Source organism: Scyliorhinus torazame, chromosome 4, assembly GCF_047496885.1.
Source record: "Scyliorhinus torazame isolate Kashiwa2021f chromosome 4, sScyTor2.1, whole genome shotgun sequence".
Taxonomy (NCBI): domain Eukaryota; kingdom Metazoa; phylum Chordata; class Chondrichthyes; order Carcharhiniformes; family Scyliorhinidae; genus Scyliorhinus; species Scyliorhinus torazame.
The window spans coordinates 63402621-63409082 of NC_092710.1; the positions used below are offsets into that span (position 1 = coordinate 63402621).

Consider the following 6462-nt stretch of genomic DNA (forward strand, 5'->3'; position numbering starts at 1 on the left):
ATGTGTGTCACACAACACACATGGGAGAATGTTGGGTAGTAAATGAAGATTGTTAACGTAACCAATGGGTCAGTGTATTGGAGTCCCTTGCAGTGCCACACACACTGTATTCACATGGGAGTCAACTTTCGGGGCAATGTGATCGTCATGGAATAAAGCCTCACAGATTTCAGGGCTAAATAGCTGGCTTTGAATGCAGACCAAGGCAGGCCAGCAGCACGGTTCAATTCCCGTATCAGCATCCCCGAACAGGCGCCGGAATGTGGCGACTAGGGACTTTTCACAGTAACTTTATTGAAGCCTACTTGTGCCAATAAGCGATTTTCATTTTAATTTGACAAATGAGTCACCTGGATTGCAAGTGACACAGGACCTGTTGTCTAGCTGAGTGTGTGTGGGGTACAGTTTACAGAGAGCTGGGCCTGGAATGCCTGTGACACAGGAGCTGAGTGTGTGTGAGGTACAGGTTACAGAGAGCTGGGCCTGGATTGCCTGTGACACAGGAGTTGTGTAGCTGAGTGTGTGTGTGGGGTACAGTTTACAGAGAGCTGGGCCTGGAATGCCTGTGACACAGGAGCTGAGTGTGTGTGAGGTACAGGTTAGAGAGAGCTGGGCCTGGAATGCCTGTGACACAGGAGCTGTGTGTGTGTGAGGTACAGGTTACAGACAGCTGGGCCTGGAATGCCTGTGACACAGGAGCTGAGTGTGTGTGAGGTACAGTTTACAGAGAGCTGGGCCTGGAATGCCTGTGACACAGGAGCTGAGTGTGTGTGAGGTACAGGTTACAGAGAGCTGAGCCTCCTGTATCTCGCTGAGGCTACTTGTCAAAGGCACATTTGCAGCATCAGATCTCTCCCCGTTGCTCAGCGAGTGCTAAGAATCTGAAATGTGTCACGTTTTCCAGCTCTAAACTGCAGTGACTGCCTAAATGTGATTGTCCAGGCACAGACCCAAAGAGACACACACAGGCACAGGGACACAAACACAGACACAGACACATTAAACAAAGAGGTCAGTTTATAAGCGTGAGCTCCCACTGTAAAAGCAGCAAGAATGTTTGGACGAAATGTATGTCTGTGGAAACTTAACATAAAGCAGCAAATCAGGAGTGGCTCTACCTTCTGTAGTCGGAGATGATCAAGCTGCAATGGCCAGTTGTAGATGGTGTTCATTGGGATCTGCATTGTAGCTGAGGTGTGGACTGGGGCAAGAGAGAGAGAGAGACACAGCCCTGGGATAATCCATCGAGCAGGGGTCGCCAGGCCACCCCCCCCAATCTCTGAGGTTTCTCTTGGTCTGGCCCAGACCTGGAGGAGGTGTGTTCAGGTGAGGATAACCGTGAGCTGGTTGGGTATCATTAGTGGGGAGGTGGGGATTTTTTTTGTGACTCATTGGGGGTATTTAAAGAGTAGGAATCCATTTTCTCTCTCTTTACCATGTGGACCTCGTAAGTATGTGTCTGAGCTCTGTGTGTGTGAGAGCATGGAGTCGCAGCTCTGATATTTTGCACCCCACAGTACAATTCTGACCTGGGATCTCTCTCCCCACCACCGAGGCTGAGCTGAGGGTGAATCAAGCCATGGAGATCATGTGGAAAGGTGAGTATGAAACTCCAATTTCTGTCTCTTTGATTCCTGCCTCATTCTGCTACTGACTCTGTCTCTTTTCAATCCACTCTCTCTCTCTCTCTTACTGCATTCCACCCAATCTCTCTCTCCCTGTCTTTTCCCTATCTCAATCTCTGTCTTTCATTCCATAACGATGTACGATCTAGCTTTTCTCCATGTTGACTTTCTCACCATCTATCTTTCTCTCTGTCTCTCTCTATCTCTGTCTTTCTCTGTCTCTCTGTCCTTCTTTCTCTCTGTCCTTCTTTCTCTCTGTCCTTCTTTCTCTCTGTCCGTCTTTCTCTCTGTCCGTCTTTCTCTCTCTGTCCGTCTTTCTCTCTCTGTCCGTCTTTCTCTCTCTGTCCGTCTTTCTCTCTCTGTCCGTCTTTCTCTCTCTGTCTTTCTCTCTGTCCTTCTTTCTCTCTCTCTTTCTGTCTCTCTTTCTGTCTCTGTCTTTCTCTGTCCTTTCTCTGTCTTTCTCTGCCTTTCCCTCTGTCTCTCTGTCCTTTCTCTGTCTTTCCCTCTGTCCTTCGTTCTCTCTCTGTCTTTCTCTCTGTCCTTCGTTCTCTCTCTGTCCTTCGTTCTCTCTCTGTCTTTCTCTCTGTCCTTCGTTCTCTCTCTGTCCTTCGTTCTCTCTCTGTCTTTCTCTCTGTCTCTTTCTGTCTTTCTCTCTCTGTCTCTTTCTGTCTTTCTCTCTCTGTCTCTCTCTCTCTCTCTGTCTCTCTCTCTGTCCTTCTTTCTCTCTCTTTCACTCTCTTTCTGTCTTTCTCTGCCTTTCCCTCTGTCTCTCTGTCCTTTCTCTCAGTCTTTCTCTCTGTCCTTCGTTCTCGCTCTGTCTTTCTCTCTCTCTCTCTCTCTTTCTGTCTTTCTCTGCCTCTCTCTGTCCTTCTTTCTTTCTGTCTTTCTCCGACCTTCTTTCTCTGTCTCTCTCTCTGTCTCTCTCTCTGTGTCTCTCTCTCTCTCTCTCTCTCTGTCTCTCTCTCTGTCTCTGTCTCTGTCTGTCTCTGTCTCTGTCTCTGTCTGTCTCTGTCTCTGTCTGTCTCTGCCTCTCTCTCTCTCTGCCTCTCTCTCTCTCTGCCTCTCTCTCTCTCTGCCTCTCTCTCTCTCTGCCTCTCTCTCTCTCTGCCTCTCTCTCTCTCTCTGCCTCTCTCTCTCTCTCTGCCTCTCTCTCTCTCTGCCTCTCTCTCTCTCTGCCTCTCTCTCTCTCTCTGCCTCTCTCTCTCTCTCTGTCTCTCTCTCTCTCTCTGTCTCTCCCTCTCTGCCTCTCCCTTTCTCTGCCTCTCCCTTTCTCTGCCTCTCCCTTTCTCTGCCTCTCCCTTTCTCTGCCTCTCCCTTTCTCTGTCTTGTCTCCCTCTTTCTCTGTCTTGTCTCCCTCTTTCTCTGTCTTGTCTCCCTCTTTCTCTGTCTTGTCTCCCTTTCTCTGTCTTGTCTCCCTCTTTCTCTGTCTTGTCTCCCTTTCTCTGTCTTGTCTCCCTTTCTCTGTCTTGTCTCCCTCTTTCTCTGTCTTGTCTCCCTCTTTCTCTGTCTTGTCTCCCTCTTTCTCTGTCTTGTCTCCCTCTTTCTCTGTCTTGTCTCCCTTTCTCTGTCTTGTCTCCCTTTCTCTGTCTTGTCTCCCTCTTTCTCTGTCTTGTCTCCCTTTCTCTGTCTTGTCTCCCTCTTTCTCTGTCTTGTCTCCCTTTCTCTGTCTTGTCTCCCTTTCTCTGTCTTGTCTCCCTCTTTCTCTGTCTTGTCTCCCTCTTTCTCTGTCTTGTCTCCCTCTTTCTCTGTCTTGTCTCCCTCTTTCTCTCTGTCTTGTCTCCCTCTTTCTCTCTGTCTTGTCTCCCTCTTTCTCTCTGTCTTGTCTCCCTCTTTCTCTCTGTCTTGTCTCCCTCTTTCTCTCTGTCTTGTCTCCCTCTTTCTCTCTGTCTTGTCTCCCTCTTTCTCTCTGTCTTGTCTCCCTCTTTCTCTCTGTCTTGTCTCCCTCTTTCTCTCTGTCTTGTCTCCCTCTTTCTCTCTGTCTTGTCTCCCTCTTTCTCTCTGTCTTGTCTCCCTCTTTCTCTCTGTCTTGTCTCCCTCTTTCTCTCTGTCTTGTCTCCCTCTTTCTCTCTGTCTTGTCTCCCTCTTTCTCTCTGTCTTGTCTCCCTCTTTCTCTCTGTCTTGTCTCCCTCTTTCTCTCTGTCTTGTCTCCCTCTTTCTCTCTGTCTTGTCTCCCTCTTTCTCTCTGTCTTGTCTCCCCCTTTCTCTCTGTCTTGTCTGCCTCTTTCTCTCTGTCTTGTCTGCCTCTTTCTCTCTGTCTTGTCTGCCTCTTTCTCTCTGTCTTGTCTGCCTCTTTCTCTCTGTCTTGTCTCCCTCTTTCTCTCTGTCTTGTCTGCCTCTTTCTCTCTGTCTTGTCTCCCTCTTTCTCTCTGTCTTGTCTCCCTCTTTCTCTCTGTCTTGTCTCCCTCTTTCTCTCTGTCTTGTCTCCCTCTTTCTCTCTGTCTTGTCTCCCTCTTTCTCTCTGTCTTGTCTCCCTCTTTCTCTCTGTCTTGTCTCCCTCTTTCTCTCTGTCTTGTCTCCCTCTTTCTCTCTGTCTTGTCTCCCTCTTTCTCTCTGTCTTGTCTCCCTCTTTCTCTCTGTCTTGTCTCCCTCTTTCTCTCTGTCTTGTCTCCCTCTTTCTCTCTGTCTTGTCTCCCTCTTTCTCTCTGTCTTGTCTCCCTCTTTCTCTCTGTCTTGTCTCCCTCTTTCTCTCTGTCTTGTCTCCCTCTTTCTCTCTGTCTTGCCTCCATCCTTTCCTTTTTGTTCTTGCACCCCCCCTCCCCCCCCCACCCCCGGCTGGGTTCTGCCCCCCGCCCCCCCTGCAAATTTTCACCCCAAAGTTATTGCCGCCCCAATTTCCCTCCCCCTCCCCCCCAATTTTTGCCCCTCCACCCCCCCCCGAATGATTGCCCCCCCGAATGATTGCCCCCCCCCGAATGATTGCCCCCCCCCGAATGATTGCCCCCCCCCAAATGATTGCCCCCCCCCGAATGATTGCCCCCCCCCGAATGATTGCCCCCCCCCGAATGATTGCCCCCCCCGAATGATTGCCCCCCCCCAAATGATTGCCCCCCCCGAATGATTGCCCCCCCCGAATGATTGCCCCCCCCCCCCGAATGATTGCCCCCCCCCCCCGAATGATTGCCCCCCCGCCCGAATGATTGCCCCCCCGCCCGAATGATTGCCCCCCCGCCCGAATGATTGCCCCCCCGCCCGAATGATTGCCCCCCCGCCCGAATGATTGCCCCCCCGCCCGAATGATTGCCCCCCCGCCCGAATGATTGCCCCCCCGCCCGAATGATTGCCCCCCCGCCCGAATGATTGCCCCCCCGCCCGAATGATTGCCCCCCCGCCCGAATGATTGCCCCCCCGCCCGAATGATTGCCCCCCCCCCCGAATGATTGGCCCCCCTGAAATTATCCACCCCCCCTCCAAATATTTTTCCCAAATATTTTTCCCCCAAGTATAATCCTCCCCCCCCCCCCCCACTTTCTTCCCCCCAAAATATCCCCCCTGGGAAAAAAACAATCCTCAGGTCAGGTTGGTTGTTTACACATTTTGTTGCCAATGTGGATACAGAGCTGGGGGGGTTTCGTCCCCCCTTACAAAACCCTGAGCCACACGGGGAGAGTTCAAATGAAATGAAGGTGCAAATCCACTATTTAATTTATTAAACACACCAGACCCCTCCTGCGTTCCCTCCTGCTCCCACTCTCCACCTCCTTAATCCCCTCCTGAGGCTGCGTTCCCTCCTGCTCCCACACTCCACCTCCTTAATCCCCTCCTGAGGCTGCGTTCCCTCCTGCTCCCACACTCCACTTCCTTAATCCCCTCCTGAGGCTGCGTTCCCTCCTGCTCCCACACTCCACCTCCTTAATCCCCTCCTGAGGCTGCGTTCCCTCCTGCTCCCACACTCCACCTCCTGAATCACCTGAGGCTGCGTTCCCTCCCGCTCCCACTCTCCACCTCCTTAATCCCCTCCTGAGGCTGCGTTCCCTCCTGCTCCCACACGCCATCTTGTTCACTGGAATAACTCACCCAACCCTCGGTGTGAAAATGTCACCGGTCTCCCACTCCCCCCAGAGACACTGACTCCTGCCTCTTCCCTCTTTTCCCCCCCCCCCCCTCACCCCCAGAGACACTGAGGCTCCTGTCTCTCCCCCCTCGAGTGCCGATCAGAATAATGAAACCCCAATAATGACGGACAAAGACACATTGACATTTATTCTGTTTCTCTCAGGTTCGAACTCCTGACTGAGGATTGCTCGCCGAGGAAAGATTCTCTTTGCGTCGTCCAAGCTTCAAAATCAACTCTCCTCGGGGAGAGAAAGAGAAAGCTGGAAATTGATTAAAGCAAAGCGTTATTGAAATAATAAAGGCACAGCAACATTCTGGGACTGCCCCCAATCTGTTTAATAAAACCCATTTTATAAACACGGCCAGACGATGCGACAATTTAGTTGTTTTTAAAAAAATTTTATTGAAGTACTTGCAACATTTTTGTAACAATAACAAAAGCAATTATAACATAACCATCAACATGGTAAACTAGACACTTCCCACCCAACCCCTTCTGTACATCCCTTAACCATATTGCACCTCTCCTCCCCCTCTTCACAATGCTGCTTCTGCTGACATTAATTTTCCCCGAGAAACTCGACGAACGGCTGCCTCCTCCGAGAGAACCCCAGCATTGACCCCCTCAAAGCAAACTTTATTTTCTTCAGCTTGAGAAACCCAGCCATGTCACTGAGCCAAGTCTCCACACTCGGGGCTCCGAGTCCCTCCACATTAAAAGGATCCATCTACGGCCTACCAGGGAGGCAAAGGCCAGAACGTCGGCCTCTTTCCCTCCCTGAAC

General features: G+C 51.0%; 1 long non-coding RNA gene across 1 annotated transcript; it reads left to right on the forward strand.

Moving 5' to 3' along the window:
- Nucleotides 1–1278: 1278 nt before the first annotated feature.
- Nucleotides 1279–6040, forward strand: LOC140411601 (uncharacterized). The gene is made up of 2 exons (XR_011940893.1): nucleotides 1279–1598; nucleotides 5842–6040. It is a non-coding gene; the product is annotated as an uncharacterized lncRNA (long non-coding RNA).
- Nucleotides 6041–6462: the final 422 nt, after the last annotated feature.